General features: G+C 38.4%; 1 protein-coding gene across 2 annotated transcripts in view; it reads left to right on the top strand.

Annotated features, from left to right (window-relative positions):
• LOC117964677 (BMP/retinoic acid-inducible neural-specific protein 1) overlaps positions 1-24,610 on the top strand; it is a 138,296-nt gene that overhangs the window by 11,970 nt on the left and 101,716 nt on the right. Inside the window, exon 1 of one of the 2 annotated variants that reach the window (XM_059005455.1) lies at positions 10,600-10,620. The exons of the other annotated variant lie outside the window; for it this stretch is intronic. The gene's annotated coding sequence lies outside the window, so the exon portion shown is untranslated. Of the gene's footprint in view, positions 1-10,599; positions 10,621-24,610 lie in introns of those variants that run through there. 2 annotated transcript variants of the gene reach the window in all.

The following is a 24,610-nucleotide window of genomic DNA, read 5'->3' as shown; positions in this document are numbered from 1 at the left end:
CTTTCACTGCGGATGCAAAGGTTTGAGCAGAACTCTCTGTAGTCGTGAAAGCGCAGCAGCAGAAGCTGTCAGATTGCAAAGAATAATGTGAGGCTGAAAGCTACAGCAGCACCGAGCACAGCCTCATAAAGCGATCTGGGTTACCATGGTAACTGACACGCAACATGAAACTGAGGCGCTGAATGGCTGACTGCATTTACGTCACCTACCCCGCCATAAGAATGTTGCAGAGTCAATGAATCGATGAAGCTGTGGCGCTGATCTGATCAGCAGCAGTGACTCTATGGTTTAGCGATCCCTTCTTTTGAAGAACGAGACGTTGTGTGTGACTTTAACAAAAGGGATTTTTTTTCTAGTACAAGCAGCAATGATCATCACTAGTGACGATTCCATATTTATTTATTTTTGTCGTCAATTTAAAAAAACATTCGCAAATTACGAGAGTGACGAGCGACAGCGAAACCCCTGAACATAACCCAACCACCACACACTAACCCTAGCCAATAGAAACCAGTGGTGACGGTATGAAATGACTTGCCTAACTATGTTGTAGCTTGCAAATCATTGGGGTCCTTTTAAGACCCGACTTGACACCCAAATATATATATATTGAGCAAGAAGGACTGAATGTCTGGGGTGATCAGGTCAGGATTGAGGTGCGCTCGCATAGATATAAATAAAAGATTACATTAAACCTACAAAAGAGAAAAAAAGAAGAGCACTTTTTCCTAGTCTTGTTTAGTTTACAGGGGTGATGCAAGTTTGTTATTGGAAGCAGAGCCAGCCCACACTTGCTGTGAAGCTGGTATTTAAAAGCCCAATGAAGTTTTACAAACCTCCCCTGAATACGATGGAACGACAGGTTGTAAAATGACACAGTTGACACAGTAGAGCAGTCTTGTGTAACAACCTCAGTAAAAGGTAGAACTGAAAAGGGATTTGCTGACTCTCCCTCACAGGACTAGTATATGCCCTTTAATTAAGTGGTAAGGTCTTTTTGTCTATGCAGACACATTCAATGACTTTATCAAACACATTTCACAGAAGATAAAAATATCCTTTAAGGAGCCAATAGTAATTCTTATAATCTATTCTACATGAGTTTTATAGGAACATGATTCCAGGGTCCTGACGCAGATACTCTTGTGTTTTAATACATGGCTGCTTAATACAGGCCCTTTTTGGATAATAGTTCAATTGTCAAGACAGACACAGGGACACACAATACCTTTTGACAGGAACGTTTTTCTACTGCAGTCTTTATAACCATAATTCAATCATATGAATGACTCGCATACAGTAGCTATAGCAGCGCAATACAATTAGATTGAATTGCAGGCCCCTCAAGGTGTTATTGGCAGACACATCCAGTAGATAGATCATCTGTGCTGAATATCAATCTCTGATGTGTCCTGTTGCTGAAATAAACAAATCCATACATTTTACAACCAAGTAAAGCAGAAAAACTAGAGAATTACAACTAAGAGGTTTAAATGTTCTATTCTTTGGGCATCTTCTCTGGTTGAATCTTGCATATAATGTGTATAATGGAAGATAAAATAACTAGTTTTCTTAATGAAACACGTGGCATGCACATCACAGTGTTTTCAATACATAAAGGAGTTATTACATTTCAAAGCGGTTTCCTTCATATTAAAAGCAATGATACGTGGCTAAGAGAGTCATCACTGTGCTGGTAAACTTCCAAGGATGGGTTCAAGAGTTCACCCTGGAATTTCAGTGCAGCTTTAGGATTCCTTTAATTATCTATACAGATGTCCAACAACATTCTGACCGCTAGCCCATGGTTTGCAATCAGTCACACTTATATATGACTTAGACACTCTGTTATGTGTGTGTTGCCTAGCAACCCAAGGCTCCATACCATCTGGTTTTGGAGTATCAGTGCTCCCATACTAACTCTTTCCTGCAGCAGAATGTACTGAACTGAATTAAGCATATTACTCTAGAAATAATTCACGACCAAAGCCAGTAATACAAAAAACGAACCACACTATCACAGTGAGGACAAAGCATAGACTCCCATTACATTAGAATCCTAACTCCAACTGCCAAAACCACAAAAGGGTAAAATAACTTTTGGAAGGTTTTTCTTAATCAAAGCATATTTTTTAGGAAATAGTACAAAGTGAGCACTATCATCTTTTCCCTTACTTTACCTATACAAAAACTGATCTCTCGTCTATATAGCACGATAAGGAACATGTGCACACACGTCTGCCCACTCAAATATATTTCCAAGAATGGTTACATTCAGTAGTTCTAAACATCTGTTTACATATCTTGAATTGAATTATCTTGATATTCTATTAAATACCGTATTCCTTACAATTTAAGATGCACTTTTTCAATTTTTTGCTTCTCAAAAATAGCCTGTGTCTTAAATTAGAACAAAAAACACAGTACAGTATAATACAGTAGTACAGTATAGTGATGCGTTTATTAAAATCGCCAACAAAAGACATGACTATCCTAGTACACAAACAGCAATGTGACTTGATGCCGAGAAAAGACGAAGAAAGACGTCACTGCCCGAATACACAAGCAGCAACATGACTGACTGCTGAGAAAAGACAAACCAAAACGTTACTGCCCGGTCTCGAATCACAGGCAGCCATTTTCAAAGAAGAGTCATTCGCTTCATGTGGAATTCAAAGAGAAGCTTTTATAATGTCAGCATTTCTAACAAACAGTACCAGCTTGGACAGATCGGAAATGCTCATCAGACCCCCATATTTTTGGACATAACATGCAATACCACAGTTCACAGTTCACAAATTGGGAGAAAAACAGGTGTGAGTAGGTGTGAGAATGGCCGCAAACTGCCTCCACATGCGCAGTTGAGGTTGTATCTTTGTGAATGCATGTTTATTGGATTTTTTCCTCAAATTAAGGGTGGAAAATTTGGACGGCGTCTTAAATTTGAAGGAATACAGTAGTCAAGCTTGTATTGATAGTAGCATCATCCATCTGTAAAACGAATGGCTGTCAGTTCCTCCAATTATATTTTTCAGGCCTGCAGTTTGATTAGGGATCCGTTCACTGTGGATCTCTAGCCAATAATAAACTAGTTGAAATGAGTTGAAACAATGATTTTTTTAAACGTCGTTCGGATTTTGATTTGAAGTGTTTTATATGACATTATGAAGCCATTTCTATGGTGTGATTCTTTAAGCAATTTGTTGAAATGAGAAAGACCTTAATGAATGCTGGCAAATGGTGCAATCTACTGTTTTGCCCAGTGTAGTGGCTTTCATGGAAATTAACACTATCCATTTTAGTAAATACAATAGTGCTTGTTAATCTAGGGTCCTCGTTCAAAATGTGTCCTGTTGTCACACTGTACATGGTGGTCAGATGCCTTAAATCTTCTCCAGACTTATAAAACACACTCCTAGCCTTACATAGACCTTTGAGATACAGTCTTCTAAGCAGTCTGTTATAGATTTAACGTAGTCCGAGATTATTGGAATCCTCTGTATGTGCGTGTACTTTAACCCAACACACCGAAACAGCAGCCACACAAACATCACTTTTTACCGAAGCTAGACTAATTCTTTTGATTTCAAGTAAAAGGTAGACCTTTAGACAATAACATAGCTTGGTCTCAAGGATTTAGCATAACTATAAATAGATACCCCCCCTGGAAATATTTTAAATATCTTCTGTCTAAAAAAACTATTCTTTTGATTTCATGTAAATCTCATATCAGTCAGCTCCTGGAGTTAAGGTAACCTGGGATCCATTCGGACCCCACGGTGCTTTAGTATCAGTTATTATACGGATCTAGTGACTTGATTTTTGTTTCCTTTTAGGTAGTTGTTAGGCACCCATCCTGTTACACTATGCAAAGGATAATTCTAGACCAGGTAGCCTGGTTGAATTTCTCAAATTGTTTTAGGTTTGGGGTCCGTATGTACCCCAGACGTAGTCTATCGGCAGGCCCGACCTTCTATCTCAGGCACTGTAATAGAACCATTATTCCTGGTTCAATGCTTGTTTGAAAGTACAGAATTAGAGATTTCCAATGATGTATCGTATGTCCTGAACAGACGTTCCTAAGCGAAGCTACAGCAAACCAAAACTAAGGCTTGAGTCATGTGACACGAGTTTCATTTGTTGCCTATTACTCGGTCGCTTCAACAGATAGCGTTCCGGTTTCAACGTCATTTTATAAGCGCAGGCTTTGCACTTTCCATTGATGTCAGGCATGCCCGTATGCATACTTTCTACCACCCATTCAGTGCTCCAGTGCTGTGACGCACAGCAAATCGGCAGGTGTGTTCAAGTGCCTGTAACTCGAGGAGCACAGTCCATATACCAAATGAAAGAGGAGGCTTGGGGCTTTCCAATGATATATCACGTGCCTGTGACATGTTCCTAGAATAAAATACGGTGTCCAGAATACAATGGTGCCTTCAATTGCTAGGAGATAACTGTGTGCATTGGGCGTCTTATCCATTTTGGATAGCATAAACAACACAATAATGGCTAGAAGTAAAGAAAAAGCAAAATAGTGTTCATATACACATTTCCATGCATTCCTTTACTCCAGTTGTTAGTTATATGCTGTTTTATTGTTGGGGTCCAGTTGGACCCTAGGTTACCAGGAAAGTCTGTTTTCCAACGTGGCCTTATGAGGGTTAAATATTGCTTGTCGCCAGAGCTACACAATTCAGAACAGAGCTGAATTTCGAAACGATGGTGCTGCAGTAAGAAAATGCAGCCTTTCATGTGCTGCTGAATTTAAACGTGTGTCTGATCTGAATTGCAATTAGACTCAGGCAGGCCTAGGTTTAAGTTGCTTGGGTGTCTGAACAGCAATTAACAGGCTAAACAGAGCAATCCGTCACTCTTTTCCAGCTGTCTTTTATTAAACTGAACACATTTCTTTAATCTCATCACAACATGATTGTCACAGAGCCCTGTCGGTTTTAACAACGGAATGCAAGATAACTGAATCATTCCTTCAGGGGGAGGGGCGTTGACAGTTCACACTCCAGAGAGGGAGTGGCTTCGTAGCGGCTCCTCTTCCAAGGGGACAGGCCTAAAAGATTTGTAAAAAGCTATTTGTTTGTTCTGTGACAGTGATGACAAAGTTTACCTATAATGAGAAAGCAATTTTATGAGAACAGGTTCAGATATTGGAGTACATTTGCAGTTTTATTGAGGATGGCCATGGTAGGCTTTGTGGATACTGTGAAGTTGCGTCTTAGGACATTGTGTTATCTGTAACGGTCCAGTGATTTTTTTATTGCAAGCCGTTTAAGGTACACAATGTTTCTTTTTTTTTTAACCAGCTATTTGGGACTAGAAGACTGATTCATCATAACAAATTTCTACTAAAAGAAACCTAGTAAATACACTTTTAGACTATACGTAGTCTTCCCCCGTGTATTCAATCTTGGTGTTTTAATTCATATAGTAATATAGTATACCAAGATTTACCAGAAACCTTTACCGCTAATGTTAATACTCCCTAATTCAGAAATAAGGGTTATCCCATGTCATGACTTGATTCTTTTCTTTGTTTTCCTATATTTTTCTACGAAAAACAGTTTCTCTTAATAAGCAACCATTCCAAAGTGTCAATTACATTTATATACCACCCTTCATCTACACACATCCCAGGACACTTAAAAAAAACAAAATCTGCTGTACAGTGCCTACTAAACAAAAGCATGATCAAACAAAGTCACAATTTCACTGGGAATTCTCAAGCCGTGTAGAATGACTGCTGAATGTCCTGCCATCACAGGTCTTTAATCTAGGTACGACTGTGAGGCTGGCATTTCTGATCTCACAAAAGCAGAAAGGGGCTCGCCCGGAAAGTCAGGACGAGAGGACGTGTACATCTTAATCAACAAGGCAAAACCAGTGCAAAACTTAGACAAAACAGTCAATGCAGAGTTCATTCCTGGAGTACATAATCAAGGCTTGCATTTCAGTGTGGGATTGCGGGAACGTGCGTTTTCCAAGTTGCTCCCGCATATCTGCAACTTTCAGTGCAGGAAAATCCTGCAGAGATATTTTAAGACACCAAGCTACTGTATTTTACACCCAATTTAGAATGCCTGAAACACTACAACAATGTATAAGGAAGTGGGTGTCTGTGACGAAAGCACTATAAGCCACATTTTGAGCAGTTCTGGTTAACATAAATAAAAGTAGTGCTAAATATTTTAAATGCCGCGAGACTTTGTTCTCTTGTACGTGACACTCAGCCGCTATCTTTAAGGATTTTAGAAACTCAGTACACTGCAGTAAGTAAACAGTTTTGAAAAAAAGATGATACTAAGTCTTTCTAGGTGTTGTTTTGCAAGCGGTGACTTTCGCTTTAACTCTTAAAACTCTGCCCCATTCATTTTGGGGCGCCAGCGCTCCTAAGATTACACGCATATTACTCAGGCACCGTAAAAGCCACCTACCTGGTTCATGGCTTGTTTAAAAGTACAGACTCGGGGCTTTCCAAAGACGTATTCAGTGTGTGTACTGCTAGCGCCTGAAGTTAAACCTCTTATCATGTGACAGAGTTCACAGCCTAGGTTTCGTTTTGAGTCTCTTGCTCCGTCATTGTAACAGCTAGAATGAAAGGGGGCGGTATCTTTGGGAAGCTTAGAAGCTATAAATAAAAAAAATGGAGCGCTGGTTTAACACTAGAACCGTCATGCAGGTCCATTTGGCCCATTTTGGATTTAAAATTTTAATTACTCTTCCGTTGTAAATCGTATGTGTGTCCGTTTTGGACTTTTCCTAAATATTTGAATTGACTATCCAGACGGCGTTTGATAGCCAGAATCACAAAAATTATAAAGTTATAAACGGTTCTACCTAGAACCGCCACGTGGCTCAATGTGACCCATGTATTACAATACATGTCTTTTTTTTAATATAACGTAAGATATAGTCTTTTTTTGTAAATGCAGCAAACAAGACATGCCCCCTCCTCCTAGCACACGTGTTTTTTTAAAAAAATTTTTTTTTTATTTCAAACCTTTCTTTGTTTGTAGGCTGATTACGAGACAGAGATTGCTATGATTGTGGATTTGTCAAGCTGCAAACTCAGTGAAAGCCTAGTTGCTTATTTTTCAATGTACCTGGAGACAACAATCCTTTGTTTTGTTCCACAAATGCAACTGGGAATATATCAGAAGGAAATATTTAATCTTGAAAGTAGTCATTTTGATTGGAGTACGGCAAGCTGCACTCAGATGCATGCAGTAAACTGAAATGACAGGTAGGATAACAACTTATGTGCCTAATATGAAACATATGTTATATATTCTTTTTTTATATTACCATTAGAAAAATACCTCACCGGGGGCTGCTTGATGCAGTGTTGAGGGTGGAATCTCCTGAATCGAGTAGCCCTGGCACGGTACTGTGAAGTGCCCTGTCACAGGGGGGCTGCTTGATGCAGTGTTGAGGGTGGAATCTCCTGAATCGAGTAGCCCTGTCACGGTACTGTGAAGTGTCCTGTCACAGGGGGGCTGCTTGATGCAGTGTTGAGGGTGGAATCTCCTGAATCGAGTAGCCCTGTCACGGTACTGTGAAGTGCCCTGTCACAGGGGGGCTGCTTGATGCAGTGTTGAGGGTGGAATCTCCTGAATCGAGTAGCCCTGGCACGGTACTGTGAAGTGTCCTGTCACAGGGGGGCTGCTTGATGCAGTGTTGAGGGTGGAATCTCCTGAATCGAGTAGCCCTGGCACGGTACTGTGAAGTGTCCTGTCACAGGGGGCTGCTTGCAGTGTTGAGGGTGGAATCTCCTGAATCGAGTAGCCCTGGCACGGTACTGTGAAGTGTCCTGTCACAGGGGGGCTGCTTGATGCAGTGTTGAGGGTGGAATCTCCTGAATCGAGTAGCCCTGGCACGGTACTGTGAAGTGTCCTGTCACAGGGGGGCTGCTTGATGCAGTGTTGAGGGTGGAATCTCCTGAATCGAGTAGCCCTGGCACGGTACTGTGAAGTGTCCTGTCACAGGGGGGCTGCTTGCAGTGTTGAGGGTGGAATCTCCTGAATCGAGTAGCCCTGGCACGGTACTGTGAAGTGTCCTGTCACAGGGGGGCTGCTTGCAGTGTTGAGGGTGGAATCTCCTGAATCGAGTAGCCCTGGCACGGTACTGTGAAGTGTCCTGTCACAGGGGGCTGCTTGATGCAGTGTTGAGGGTGGAATCTCCTGAATCGAGTTTTCAAAACCCTATCTTTCAAACTTCACTTGTTTCACCACATCAAATGTATTGAAGCCTGGATGGAAATAATTATTTTGTGGATCTGGTGGAAAGAAAAGGAGTAATTTCATAACAGGACTGACCAGGGGGTCGTGTTTGAAGGTGAAAAGCACAGGAGAGTGATAATAACTCATCTGAAGTTTCTTAAGTAAATTACACACAAGAAGGTTTGACTTCTAGAACACTCTGCCTAATTTAGTGTCTATAAATGTAAAGAGCATGTAGGACCTTTTTATGAGTGGTTCTGGGTTCTAAAGCTCCAATACTAAGCCACATGGTCACCCCAACTATAACTTATTTAGCATGTCAAAATGTAACAATATGAAAAATAAAATAAAATAACTGGCGATAACAACCTCAGGGATGTCCCTGAATAAATCCAGAGCCATGGTCAGGGAAGCTGTTTATTAACTGTATTACCAAGAGATGAGAAAGGCCTAGTCCCGACACACTTACACAATCTTATTGTGTAAATGAAACGTATTCGATGGGGAAGGCCAATCCAGCACAATGTACTGTATCTATGGGGTTCCCAAACTGTGAGAGCAATGCTATTCTGTGTCGTTTATTCTATTAATAGCGAAAAGCAGGCTCTGGCGGCAGCTGTAACTGTAGAAAAATAAAGTGTAGCAAGGCAGTATTGGCAAACTGTCAATCAAAGCAAAAATTCACAGATCAGAGCTAAGACTGCCTACCTGTAGGCGGGATGTAGAGCGAGAGCTCTGACAATAGGGCAGTGTTAAGGTCATGTGATTGCTCTGCTGGCTGATGTAAAAAGTGTGTTCAGTATTAATAAAATGTTGAATCCGCTACCGAAGAATACGTTTTGCAAAGCATAAAGAACAAAAAACACAGCTACAGGAGTTTGAATGCATTTGTACCGTGGGCTCAGTTTTGAGGTTCTGGAATGGGTTTTCTCTTTTGTAGAAACGTTTTCATACTAACTTTTGTACTTGATATGAATTTCAATATGAACAAAATCAAGTTATTAGTCAAACTGATAAATCTTGTTACATACCTGTAATTGATTTATTAATGTTTGGATATACTGCTATTTTATTGATCACTGGCTCGTTTACAGTCATCTTAAAATACCACTAGAATATATTTTGTTGGAAAATAATAATAATAATAAAAAAAAGTTTTTTGACTTATTCAAATTTCACTGCAGATGGATTTATTTTCATAAGTTTTCTTTTGGTTAAGTGGCGCAGCTGTGCTCCGATATTTATTTATTTATTTTTTTTTTATTTTTTTGGGGGGTGGAGGGATGTTGCAAGACAACTGAATGTAATTTTGCAAGTTGTATTTGGTTGTACAGAGTATTGGCGAAAAAAGCAACTTATGCAAGGCTCTCATTTCCCTCTGTATTGTGCGCATTTGTCTTTTTTGTGCATGACAGGTCAGCGTAAGAGGTAACGGCTGGACATTTTAGTTAGTATTCAGAAATTAGGATTTAAGATGTTTTTGTGCATATTGTACTGGTTTTACTCAAAAGTGATTCCTGTTCAGGTATTTATGAAAGGGAATAATAAGAGACATGCACTTCTTTCTTGTTTGATGACCAAGAAAAATAACTGCATTTCTAAAATTTTCAATTATACAAAGGTACCTAATTTAAAGGTCTGATAAAAACGTCTGTTTTAGTTTTTGTAATTTTATTTTGTTTACTAAAATTAAAGTGTTTCAATTTTTTTTTTCATTCAGTGCATGTTCTATGTGATTTCCATCTTTCACAATATTTATTCAAATGAATAACGGACAGTTTAGATTAGGTTTATTAGGTTACAGGTTTAAACATATATAATGTTTTTAATTTGTGCTAACAGTGGGCTGCAGTGCCTAATGCAGCTGAACAGGTGGGCCTCAGGTAAAAAAGCTTGGGAACCCCTGCAGTAGACAACACAGATGTCCATCATTTAACAGGGGAAGATTATTACACTGGAGAATCACCAGGTTATAAATCACTTGTGTAATCATGTGTTTAATAACATTGGTCATACAGCTGTGCTGTATTTTTCTTTTATTGAATCTGCACTTTGGTCTCTCCCCCCCGAACTCTTTGAATAGGAAACTTGCCATTATTCTGCTGTTTCATTATAATAATGCAGCTGCTATGGAATACACACATTTCTGAAGACCAAAGTGCTGCCAAAGGTTCATTGCAGAAGATCCCTGTTAATTCCAAAAGAAGCATCTCTGTTTACATTCAAACACATTGATCTTACTTCTGCCTGAGACGTTATTTATCTTCACTCTTGTGGAATCATTTTCATATGTTTCAGGACTTTGTAGTACTTGCTGGAATCAGCACCAAAGAGAGTGAAAATTCTTGATGAGGTGTACAAAACAGATGTCTCCAAACAAATTGCCGTAAGCCTTGTTTTTAATTATGCGTTAAACATCTCTCGTTGTTGTTTCTCCCTGTTGAGTGTGGGCCTAGGGTTTCAAATACTACAGCCATCTTTAACGGGAGAGGCAAGGGAATATTACCCTTGGTCATATTTGCTGCCTACTACTTATTTTATGTGATAATTGAGGGCAAGCGACTCAAAAGACTCTTTGAGGTCTTTTTTATCGATATCATTTCTCTCTGTCGCAGTGAGATTGCTGTGCTTGGATAATTTAAAAGCTTAGTGCTTAAAGAGTCACTGTGCCGGCATTTCTTTATTACATTTACCTTTGGAGCAATTCATTGTGAAGCTTGAATCTTACATTTTTTTTATACACGTCACACTTCTGAGTTTCCATCTCTCCAGTTTTAGTGTGGCGTGATTTTGGGCTTAAGTTGATAAATCGTAGTGATTAATTACACTAATCCCAATGTGCTTGACTATATCCTATGCAGTATGCATGCCCTGGTGTTATCCAGTTGAAAATACATTCCAAAGTGAGTTATTACTCAATTAACTGTGGTAAATGAGGACCTAATCATGGTTGACTATGTTAGCAGTTGATGGTGTATCGTTAGACAGTATGAACGTGTTCTAAGTATAATACACATATTTGGTGGTACTGATACAGTACTATGCAGCTGCAATTCATAACCAGTGTGTATTGGCTTATATCAATGGAATACAATTTTATAATAAGCCAGCAGGCTAATCCCAGGGCTTAAAGGAATGTTATGAAGGTAGGTAGAGGGAACTCTAGTTATTTAGCCTAGAACAAAGAAGGATTAGAGGAGACTTTGATTGAAGTTTTTAAAATCTTAAAAGACAAAGTTAACTCTAGCCAATACTTTAAACACAGCACCGAGACCAGGACCTGAGGGCACAATTTGAAAATCAGTGGAAATAAATTAGGGAGACGCATGTTTGTACAGGGAGTGGTGAAGCTAGGGAATGGGTTCCCAAGCCACATTATCAGTGCTGAATCATTGCAATCCCAACATTCAACACTGTTTTGGGATCAATCGGCTGCTAGAAACTGGACAATATAATTGTATTACCAATGGATTGGAAGACATGTTGCACACTGGTCTTGGTGCTTCAGACCTAACTCTGAAATGTCAATACGTAGGTAAAGTGGACGTTTTAGTACAGGCTGCAGATTTTGAATTAATGTTATCTTGTACCAAATAGTCTGTTTACAGTTGACAAACTTAACACACGTCCTTCTGTAAGTAACCTATTAAATGAGGATGAAAGGCATAATTGCAAGTTGTCAGAGGAGTTGGTTTTTCAGATACCTGTTCAGACACATCAGAGGAAGCATCCTGTCTCTGTTCAGCTAACACGTGGGAGATTCCCTGGGTACTGTGCACGTCTGTTTCTGTCAGATACACATACTAGTCACAAGAACAGGACAGGCTCAACATTCTCAGATGTTTGTGTGGACATCGTGTGTGACCAACTGACTTCACAGACACAAACTAAACTGATTTATATGGAAACATGACATCAAGATTTCTGGCTTTCAAAAATGTTTTCCCATCCATAGTTTTATGTACATATTTTCAGAACATTTACTAAAATATTTCACTCCTATTTTTTGAAAGTAGAAAAATAAATTCACAAAACTGGAACCAAACACCTAAGTGACATAAATCAAGGTTTCTTCATCACCCGAGATTTTTGTTAACACGAATTTGAATTATAAATTATAATGCTTTGAAAACATGACTTTGTTTATTATTATTATTATTATTATTGTATATTTGCTATTCACTTTGCATACACTATAATGTGTTTATCTGTTTGTGTGCAATTAAAAAAATAATGTTTTTCCTGCTGCATCGTCTAGGTTACTTCTATTTTATGGTCTTTTTCTTTAATATAAATGTTGTCTGTACACCAAATGACTTCCCCAATTAATATTTGTTGCAGTAATGCAATAAGTCAATCTCAATAAAGAGTAAATAATATAGAAAGACAGTAATGTGGATTTGTACTCTATTTGTGAGAGGCGCATCCTCCTTTAATCACACCAATTTGTGTTCTGTCAATGATAATTATCCTGTTACAGACGATATATCAAACTTAGGCCCTTGGACTTGAGATCAATCGTGATGCATGGTCTACACGGTCAAGGCCTTTGAAAGGTTAACGCAGACAGCTAATGTCAGCTGCACTCTGTCGATATCCATGTACGGATCAAAGGTTGCATTTAGTAGAGCTCTTATGTTACAGTATGATGTCATTCAGATTGCCATTGGCTTTTTAATTTTTTTTAGAGCATGGCTGTCCTTTGTGTGGCCTGTGCTACAGGCATTCACTCAGCTTCCTATTAAATATTGAGCTTGAGCCCAGCATGGGACCCCAGGAGATCACTTCCTGGATTTAGGCGATTGTGGTGCCTCTTTGAGCGGATAGTATTACTTTATTGAATATTCATACATAAAGTGCTTGCCATTTTATAACTCCAAACACATTTATTTGTTCGCTTTCCCTTGCTTGTCAGCTTCTTGCCATTTTCGCTGCTGCTGTGAGTGGGGGGTATGACCAGCATTCTCGTGAGTGTTGCTGTTTGCTAAATAAAAGAGCTATCTATTTTGGAAGATAAAAGTTGTATGCTTGGATTCTTACTGCCATGACTAATCTATATGTCTCTGTCTGTCTCTATCTATCTATCTATCTATCTATCTATCTATCTATCTATCTATCTATCTATCTATAAGAAGGGAGTCAATCAGTCACGATCTAACTACTGTATTACTTTCTTTGTTTTGTAGTTAATACACAAGGATAGTAAGGCCTTTCTTACTTCTGGGATATTTTTCAACTTTATACAGTGTTACATATAATGGCTTTTGATAACGTTTTTAAAATGAATGAATATCCAAATCTTGGAAATCTTGGAACGAAGATCCAAACGTGAAAATTCCATGCTCATCCCATAATATATATGAGCTTGACTACAGCTTCTGCCATTGCCCCTCACCTTTCTTCAGCTGAGGGAACACGAAGCTCCTTTGTGGCTTGGAACTGGGTTTCAGGTCCCAGCATGGCACACCAGTGGAGACTTGGGTTTTGATACAGCAAAATTGCCTCAAATTAGGTTTCTCGTTCTCCTGGAACCATATTTCAAGTCACTGTTCCTGAAAAAGTGGCTTTGTGTTCACTCAGCTTAAGAACCAAGTGACAAGCACCCCCCCAAAAATAGAAAAGGTGTGATGTATTGGGAATAACCGTAATCAGTTATGGAATGCTAATGCTAGGAATCTAAACGTTTAAGAAGCTTTTGCAATGTTGTATCTAATGCACATCAGAATCGATCACGTCCACATTTTCCACCTGTACGCATGCGCGATTTCCATTGAGTGGATTTCCACTCTGATGTACAGGTGAAGCAGACGTCTGGCGATTGTGTCTGTGGGGAGACGCTCTGTGCTGCTCATGATCTTTGCTGTTTTCAGAAATGTTTCTGCATTTTTTAGAACTACAAATGCTCCGGTAAACATAATTAGTAATCACAATACTCCATACGTTGACGGTTTTTGTTTTATTTTTTACCGCGGCTGCATTTTATTAACAGCAGTATTGTTTGAAATGGATGCATTTCTTGCAAATGAAAAAAAACGAAAGGGGAAGTAAATGGTAACGTGATAAACATTTACAGTGCAGACTATTTTGTGTTATTTATAATGACTTTGCAGAATAGAAACCAAATGTGTGTTTTCAAAGAGATTCCTAAATACTGTCTTTTAATTCTGTGCATCCAGACATGTAATTCAGTTTTAAGAATGAAGCCTGCTGTTTGGTATTTAGTCTTAAACCAGCAGTTTGTCAGTCCCAGACTGTTGTGAAAAATTTGATATTAAATAAACGGGGGAAACAATTATAATACTCTGCCTTTTATTGCTACTGTGTTATCATTCAGTGAGTGAAAATTGTAAAGGGTACTTTAGCTGAAACCTCCAGACAGAAGGGGTACATTTTCAAAAAAAGGTTGAAAACCCCTGAACTAGAAGATACCAAAAAAAATGCTTTGTCACTTTAAAATAATATAGTTTTAGCGGTTTGTAACCGCTACGGGAAAAAAAACAAAAAGACACTTCTGCACATTATCCATCACCCTTGAAAAATGACTGAAATCCGAGATGTCGTTGTATTTATTTTTAATTCTCCCGTCTGTTCTGCTCAAACAGTGTGTCTGCAGTGACAGGGAAAAAAAATAACTTGGTGCCATCTCAACTCCACCCCCTGGTGTATCTTTTCAATGGCAATGTCCACAATATCAAAAATACAAATGCACTTTCTTTTGCATGTTTTAATTAAATTAATTTACTCAGCTTAACTTAGTGTGTAGTTCAAAGTTATAAATGGGACCACTTTATTGGCGTGATGATATTTAATAAAAACACTTTATTGTTTTGCCCTAAACATGATTTATGTGGTTTTTTTTCTTCAAATCCACTGTTTGACCTGGATTATGAATGCAATAAGGCCCTTCAGGACGTCTGTATACGTTGAATATACGGCCTTCCTGAGTCGTCCGTATATTGGAATATATGGACGGCCTGTGGGGCCGTACCAGGTCAAACATCATTAAACAGCTAACACTGCCAGCTGTCTTTGCTTTAGTGGAGCTCAAGCAAAAGCTTTTTCTATGTTAAGATTCCTAGCAATAAGCTTTCCATGATAATCCTTCCGATGACAATCGACAAGGTTATTCCACTTTTGATCTCTTCATTTTGTCTTTGGCTAAGATAGCAATCAGGAGGGATATGGTCATTTCCATCACTGATGTAAAAATTGATGACACTTGTCAAAGGTAGCCCAGACGTACTGAAAAATGAAAAGGATTAAAAAGGTGACGGCCAAGACATTGCAGCTCTCCATCCAGAGACCCTGAATATATATATATTTACTATTTCCTGCTGAGAGAACATGAAGGCAATTTTTCAGGAACAGTGGCTTGAAACCTCATTCCAGCAGACCTAGTTTAAGGCAGCTTTGCTGTATCAAACCCCAAGTCTCTCCTGGAGGTCCATACAGTGACCTGAAGCCTAGACTCCTGAAAACCAGTTCCAAGCCACACAGCGGCTTTGTGTTCCCTCAGCTTATGAAAGGTGAGGGGTAATGGCAGTGGTTGCAGTCATGCTCTTAAGAGCTTCCCTTCACAGTTGTGAAAGCAAGAGCTCCTGACCTGAACACCATCTGCCTGCCATTCAGTCCTGGGCCTCTTTTGAGCACAGGCTCCCAAGCGTGTTGAATTGAGGGGTGGTTTAAGTGTACATTGCAAATATATACATGTACAATCTCAATGGCACTTGTCAATAGGATGTCAATCTTTTTATGGCATTACTGCTTGTTTATAAATTAAGGATGTGTCGAATCATTTGCTGGTCCTTATTTTTGGCCCTATGCCTTGGAAATTAGTGATATATGATTCTCTTAATTATATATTATAATTGGGAAGTGTTTGCCATGGTTTGTCTATTAGTCGAATTACTTTTGAATTGCAACCAGAGCGTTAAATCAGGTCACTTCTAATACAAGTGTTGCTTTAAATAACAATGCTTACACATTTTGTTTCGCAGACGTCTTCAAGCTCGGATTCATTGTGACGAGTTACCATCTCTTAATGATACCTTCAGGGAAGTGAGGGGGTGAAGATCTGCAGCATAGTCTGGTCCGTTGAGTCATCACATTCTATTCTATTCCACATGAAACACCTGCCATCCAGGCAACGATGGCACCAAGTTGCCAAAAAATTGAAGAATGAAAAATGAGGAATTGATTATGCAAACGGCACCCGGGATTATGTCCGTACAACACATGATTCAGTCATATGAGATCACTTGCACAATGTGTGTGCTGCAGAATAAAGTAGTCCAACTTCGGTATGCATTGGAAAAACAAGGTAAATGTGGTCTGTAGTTGATCATAATCCCTTCAGGTTGTTTGTTTTAGCGGTTCTGTCACACTGCAGTTTTATAACCTTAATTTACGAATCGCCTAATGAGGATATTTCCTCTTGTTAATGTCACTGACCATCAACACTTTATTACCATCGGTCAATAGAATAAATCAAAACGCACTGTGCATTCCAAGTCGGTGATTATTTCCAGAGCTAATAGAATACGAGCCTTGCTGATTTCATTGAAGATCTTGAATTGATTCTCTTCCTAACTGATGATGCTCACGAGACATTAAATCAATGCATTCAGGTAAACTGGCATTATAACTCAATCCATTAGTGCACCAGTGTGTATTTTAAACCTTGCATTGATTTAATTCCTGATTGGTACTGTACACAGGATGGCATTTCATCTTGTAATGTAATGACTAGTATGCTGAACTTCACAGAGAATCCTAACACAACAGGGCAATGAAATGAGCAGAGGGTAATTGCTTTATTTCTACTGTCTGCTGTGTCATACCCAGTGCTTGGTTTCAGAATGAGTCTGTATTTAAATTGTCAGGAGCCAGGGTTTGAGCAGTAAGGCCCCTGTTAAACACATAGCTCATGAACAGCTCCTAACACTCATGCATGTGTTTATTATTAGACATAGTAATAGATTATACATTTGATGAAAAAGAAACACTCCATGTTACTGGCTACGTGAGGCTGCAAATAGAACACCATGCCGATTAATCCATTAATGAATGTTTGATTGAGCCTCGCAAAATAAATAAAATCACTAAAGATCATTTGATTAATTGTTGCATCTGCCAACAACTGCTTTGTAAAGATTCTGTACAGGTCTAAACAGATTTGGAACCCCACCAACTTTTGTAACAGCATCAACTGTAGAGTACAAGAAAGCATTGGGTTCTCACTGGAATATCACAATTCAAATATTAGTAGGGTTTGGAAGTCAGCTGTGACACATTGCAAATTGGGCCCAAGGCATTTTCCACTCTGAATGGTCTTTGAATTATACATATGCACTAGTTGTATGTACAGAATACAATTAAAAGATACACATCTCAATATACTAGGAGAAGTAAGGTTCAAAACAACATTGTTCAGTGAAGCATTAGGACTACATATACAGTCCATTAATTAAAATTGATATGCTAACTAGGCTACTGATATCGGGCCCTATTCGTAAGTGTAAAAACTGTTTTAAGGAATGTTTTTTTTCTCTTTGGTTAAACTAAGAACCCTTCTCTAAATCAGTTGTGAATGGTTGTAGTTGATTTATAGGTGATGTATTGTCCCGTGAGTGATGTATTGACCCACTATTAAAACCAATACATGCATATAGCAACTTTTAGCACTAATACCTTTTGGACAGAGGTATTACAATCCCCCATACTGATGATATGAGCTTATGTAGGTATGGTACAGTTGTTAAATTTGCTGGCAGTTCATATTTTGTATCCTGTGTTTACAGCACCTATATACAGTTTGTTGTGTATGTTTGCAGAGTGATTTATAAAAAAGAAGCTAATGAGACATGTAGAATGATAGATGTCTTGTCAACACGTTTGCCTATTCCCTGAGAGAACATTCCAGCAATGACCATCACTGGTGTATTCTGGTCAGAGCTGGTGGTTTGCAGGTTCCCAGCTGGTCGTGCTGGTTCACAAGACATGATGCTGGTTTAGGACCTGGTTAAGATTGCCCAAGATAAGAGAGGTCCAGTCAAAATCCTGTTTCGGTTCTAAAGTCCTAAAGTGTGTGTTGTCTGTAATCCTATATGTATATGCTTGCTGTAAATCTTTATTCAGAGATATAGATATAGTTAACCATATATACTGTATGTAGAACAAAGATTTCTGGTTAAAGCAGTGACTGTCCAGTGATAGCGCAACCACCCACAGAGCAGAGAACTGTGTTCCCAGAATGACCTCTGGGGCTCCAATGCTGATGATATTTATGACAATGGCCCTGTCGTAGTTCTGTGTAGACACTGCTTTTTAACTATTTTGCACATTCTACATTAGCTACATGTAATTTCCCCCCAAGAAATAGTGCAGGAGGGCCAGCTGTGAATGCTGTATAATGATTATATATTGCTCTCCTTTAAGTCCGTACAAAAACACTGATAATAGTCTTTTGCTCCGTTCTTCTTCTAAAACATATTTAGATTCCCAATCTTCTAACAGTAGTGGGTACATTTTAGAATATAATTGTGATCTTCTGAGCAATTTTCAGAGTGATGTATAAATAATTGAGTGTTCCAGACCTCTTATTGCCTAGCCATCTCTCTTTGTGTCCTTCAGAAACTGGAGGGAGGTGTATTCGGAGAACTGAAGATTGCCTGTGGTATTAGTAACTCTTGTTCAGGGAACTTGCATCATCACTTGCCTTATGATTATATTTTTATCCAACAGGCTAGCCTTCTATAGGGAATGTAACATTATTCAGTACTTCTTTACTAGAGCAAACTTCAGTATTAAACTGTAGATATGCACACTAGTTTTGCAGTTAAGCATGCTTTTATAATATTGTACAATACATTTACAGCTTCATTATACTTAACATACAGTCAAGTAAACTCTTAGGCCTTATCAGTGAAACTTCACGAATCACAAACTTCCATGTAAGTTGATACCAAGAGAAGAACATTTGTATTTCACTATCTTTCCAAATTAAACAAGCATACAAGGGAAAGCAAACTTAGACTAAACAGGTTCTATTTTACTGACCTAAACTATTAAAACAGCCCCCTAAAATATTTAAACAGATTTTTTGCTGCCATTTGATTATTTTAATTGTATTAATAATGTTCAGAAGTGAGTCTAGATGGAGTAATAGAGTTCAAGTATTTAGACCCCATTATCTTAATTGTATGTAATACTGTTCAGAAGTGAGTCCTCACCCCTAGGGAAAACACCAGATGGATTAATAAAGAGTTCAAGTGTTTAGACACCATTATTGTTTATTTTACGCACCCCTTGAAACACTTTGAGTTACGCCTGTGCAAATAGAAGCTGTGTCTGGCAGTCTTAAGCCGTTGTCTTTCCTCTTCTGTTAAAACAAGCCATTGCATTCTAGTCACAGGGATTGCAGTTTACGCAGCCCATAGCTGAAATAAAGTGGCAGCGCTTTTAGTCTAAAGGGATAATCATCCTCTTAGAGGCAACATGCTGGTCCCAGTTTATTTCTTCTCTGCCCCATGCTATACTCAATTTGTCAAGGGGCTCTTGACCAATGATGACTAACAATAACATACTGGCTCACTGTCCCGCTGGCTCAAAACTTAGATTAAAAGTAATTACAGTACCAGTATACAGCAGAAGATATAAACAGTCCTTTTTTATGTTTGATTTAATTACAAAATCATTATTATTAAATGTTTCCCTGGTTTGTTTTCTTTAGGCCTCTTTTCTTGACTTGCTATCAATTCCATTGGCTAAATCGTACCCAAACTTACTTTGACTCACCCACGTTGCTGTTGAGGTCTTTCTCCTTCGTCCCCGTCACCTGGAGGCTGAGATCCTGGGAAACATCATTCAGTGCTGCCTAAATATATTCATATTCACCAATGAAATTGTGCCTTGATCCTTGAATGGAGGAATCGAAAGAAAGGACAGTAAATTATTCATGATTATTTACGTAATACAAAACAATCAAAAGAATGATACAATTATGGACTTCAAGTCATACTTCAGCTGCTGTAAACTGGGCCAAATCACAAAGAAGTACAATCTAGGGAGTTCCCCACGAAAGGTGTCCTGTATTTGTTTGTTACTAGAAAAAAGTTAATCATTAGCAAATGTTTTGTTTTACTTAAGATTAAAATGTTCATGTACTTATCAATAGTAACCCATGTGTGGTTTATTGGTAATATATTGTTTATCATGTGATCACTTCTAGTGATCTGCTTTAATTTACTGGGAAGCATTGCGTTAGATTACCAAATACTGCTGGTACAGATTCTGTCGGTGAGATGAGATGAGGTTAAAAGCTCTGTAAGTATGAAATCAGATGAGCCTGGCGCTTTAGCATAGTGGTTAAGATGCTCGCTTGCGTTGTGTGGGGTCATCAGTTCGTACCCAGCCGCCTCCATGTTACACACGCAGGAAACTTGGTTTGGGGGAGATGAAACGTAATTACATTGGGCAGAAAAGGATTTTCATTCAGCCCCCCTCAATTGTGGGAGAGAACAGTGCTAAGACGCTTTTATTTTCAAGCACAAAGGAGAGGAAGTCACATTTAATAGGAGTTGAAACATAATATAAGATAATCAGAATATTGTGAACTTTTTTTTTAGCCTAGAAACACTTTAGCCATTAAAAATAGTCATTACTGTCCAACCCTATACCCTATTAATATAAAGTGACCCCAATGGTATTTTGGTCATTTAGGGAACATCTGTGTTTGTGTATTTACAGCTACCTGCTCTTACCAACAAGAGCAGGTTGTTATTAAATACAAGTGAATGTGTGACATCTAGAATCATTAGAAACCTGCCTTAAAGAGTAAGTAGTGGGGTTCCGAAAAAAAATAGCATTACATGTCCCCATGTGTTGCTACAACTGTTTAAATAATGGAGCTGTTATTTTTCTTTTCATTGTTAACATCCTGACAACTTTTTGCACATAACTTTAAAGTCTGTTTCAAAGCTCTTTTCAAAATGTCCGCTCTAGTGCACTGATAGTGTAAGAATTATTGCCCACACTGTCAAACAGATAACACATCAATAACAATCCATGATGTGGTACGGAACAGAAAAGTCAGAGCACTTATGTTTTTTTTATCGCTCTTCCTGCATGATTTAGAGGACAGATCTCAAACTCCGGTGCACAAGAGCGGCCATTTTAAAGTTTTAAGTGTAAAAAGTTGTCAGGATGTTAACAATAAAAATACAGTTATTTAAACAGTTGTAGCAACACATGAGGACGTGTAATGCTATATTTTTCGGAAACCCACTCTTTTAAGAAACCAGAAAGATTCGGTGTTGTTGGCGAGCACTTAATTAATCAGGTTTCACAGCAATGATAAGCATACACAAGGCACACTGCCACTTCTTTCTTTATAGGTACTGTTCCACATTTTCAGTTCTTATCTTTAAACATTTCCGGGAATTTTATTTTACAAATATTAAAATAGGGATACAATCGGTAAAACTATTGTTTTTAATCTCAGTACACACACTTTACATGTGGAATATGATGCATAGCAGTTCTGGTTTCTGATTAAATGTCCCTGGCATGTATGATGAAGCAGAATCTGTGCAAGTCGAGGCCACATTTTCCCAAGTTACCTGGTACTTTGAGAACGTTTGGGCAATCGCTGTGCTGACAGAACTAGTATCTGCAGAAGGTATGAACATGACATCAGCACAAAACAAGCCAGGTTTATTCACCTTGAAATCATAAAAAGAAAAGAAAATTGACAGAACTGGGTGGTGCAAGCCATCGGGAGACACGTCAAAAATCACACTGGACATTTCCATCAATGAGTTCCATAACTTTACCAACTAAAGCATCACAATTTTCTGTCAAATATTTATGATTAAGATTGTTGGCATTAGGCAGTGTTTTAGCTGATGGTCAGTACTGTCACATGAAGTCATCAATACATATCTCTCTGCAATAAACAGTGGCTGTCCAGCAAAGCACAGCGCTCTGACAAACTCATTAACACAGTCATTCTGCGCTCTCTTTTTATTAAAGCGTCTGTAATAGCTGCATAAATGGATTGCTTGTCTCTCAGTTCACTTTATTGTTTTAGTTTAATGTGTCGCTTATTTTTCAGTAGTACAGTGGAACGTCGCATATCTGACCGTCACATAACCACCCTGATCAATTAACCGCCTCTAAATAAATAAATACACATTAAAATTAGGCTATGAGAGTAATGGTATTGACAACAAGTGCAGCGTCCACGATGGAAACAGAAAGTGTTCTAGCAATGTATTGTAGCCTCATTAATCTTTTTCATGTTTGCTTACTTTTAAAGCAAAGAATTTCCCCGTGTTCAAAGCAGTTTGAGTGTTGTTTTTGTTCACAAACCTATTTATGCATGTGTAAATGTCATTTCTATAGATGTTCGTAAATCCGACTTTTTCACATATCCGCCTATACCCCAGTCCACAGGAGGTCGGATATGCCAAATTGTACTGTGCCTATGTTCTTTTATTGTCAATGCAAACATGTACCTCAATGCAGCAGTGTTTGCAACGCTATGCATCCTCTGCCTCATCTGACCCACTTCTGCTATTTTTGCGTTTTGTATACTTCGAAACATTCGTTTTCTTTTGAATATTCATAAACTGATTTATGTTTTCTCCCCATTCCTCATCCATTAAAAATATTATATTTTCGTGTAAGTATTTCATCGTTTTTGATCAAGCAAGTAGTTACTACGCCCAGAACTTGTCACAATAATCAGACTTTGATTGGCCAACATAATCAGGTGATAATGTGTTTGTGAAGTGACAGAGAACCACGTTTTGAACGTTGTAATATTGAATAATAGCCAAGAATCGGGTATAAATCAGTAAAAACACTACTTCTAGGATATGAAACACTGGAGATGGTAAGTGTGTTCTAGCTCATTAGTGAAATCACTTCACAGCCTGTTATTTCTTGCATATCACTATTTATTTGATCATAGTACTGTCACGGCAACCCATTGATTCCACCTGTGTTTATGTTTGACATATTAAAGGGGCTAAATGCCATTTGAATGTTCATTAACAAAGGCTTGGATCTGCTAGTACTTGCTGTTCCGTGGAAGATCACAGGCGGCATGGTGTGAAATATGGCAAATACATCGTGAATCTGTTAGTACTTGCTGTTCCACGAAAGATCACAGGCAGCATGGTATAAAGATGGCAAATACATCATGCGGATCTGATGGAACTGTACAACTTTGCTGTGTTCAGATCTCTGATTTAATTGTCTAAAACACTAGTGCGATTCATTTGTTCAGTAAATCACAACGATTCTGAAGCGTGCTAACCAATGTTTTTAAAATCACAATCTTACCTTTTATTAACACCAGTGAATATTCGTTTTATATACAGCCTTGTATCTGAAAAACGAGCAAAGAGCATAAAGTTGACAATGTTAATAGGCAAATGTATTATTAGCACCCTTGATTAGCACCCTTGACTTGATTAGCATCCGTATATGTGCCTTTTCTAGTCGCAGTACATCTGGATATTTTACTCTCTGGAATGGTAGAGTACAATGTGACTAACAACAAAACTAACCCCTCAAAAATATGCTAACTTTGAATCTCTAATACAGGAACTTCTAAAGTAAAACCATCATGATTTTAGGTACTCATAATAGGTGTTATTGCATTTGAGAAGGTCTATATAAAGAGAGATTCAAAATTCCCACATCATTATCAGAGCATCACTGAAATTGGAGGGTACGTGGAGGATGATATGCCAGAGACATTTTGTTACGCACGGTTTGGCCACTGGAGGGTTGTTTTTAATAACGTCAGCATTTAAGTAGAATTGAAAACTGCAAAACAACAATGCGGTGCAAATTATGAATCTCCCTGCATAACCATAATCATGCATTGGTTCAGGGCATTTTATTTGATTTGAAATTGTAAAAATATAACTAGAAAGTGTAATAAGCATATGGTATAAAAGACTGCAATTTGTGGGTTGACCCACATTGTTATGTGTTAATTTCTCCTGGCCTGCTGTCCTGAGATTTGTGAGTTTCATACACATTTTATGAACCAATTTATTTTTGAAAACTAATGCAGTTAGACAGCATTAGTAATGTTTCATAACTGCTAATGAAACATGATGCAATTTTGGCATGACACATCCCTCTTTTCAATCTATAAGCGTTGTCCCCGGTGGAGCATGTGATTCTATCCCTGTGTTATTCAGAACTAGTCTATTCCTTTTAACTGATTTCTTGCTCTTTCCAAGATGTGTGACTCCTGATTTAAAGATGCAGGTGAGCATTTCATCCACTGATCAAGCGATCCTCGGGGTGCTTCTGGAGTAGTTTCATTAACAAATGTACGGGAGTATCTGGAATGT

The sequence above is a fragment of the Acipenser ruthenus genome, chromosome 31, assembly GCF_902713425.1.
Source record: "Acipenser ruthenus chromosome 31, fAciRut3.2 maternal haplotype, whole genome shotgun sequence".
NCBI classification, from domain to species: domain Eukaryota; kingdom Metazoa; phylum Chordata; class Actinopteri; order Acipenseriformes; family Acipenseridae; genus Acipenser; species Acipenser ruthenus.
This window is presented reverse-complemented; position numbering and strand designations above follow the sequence as displayed.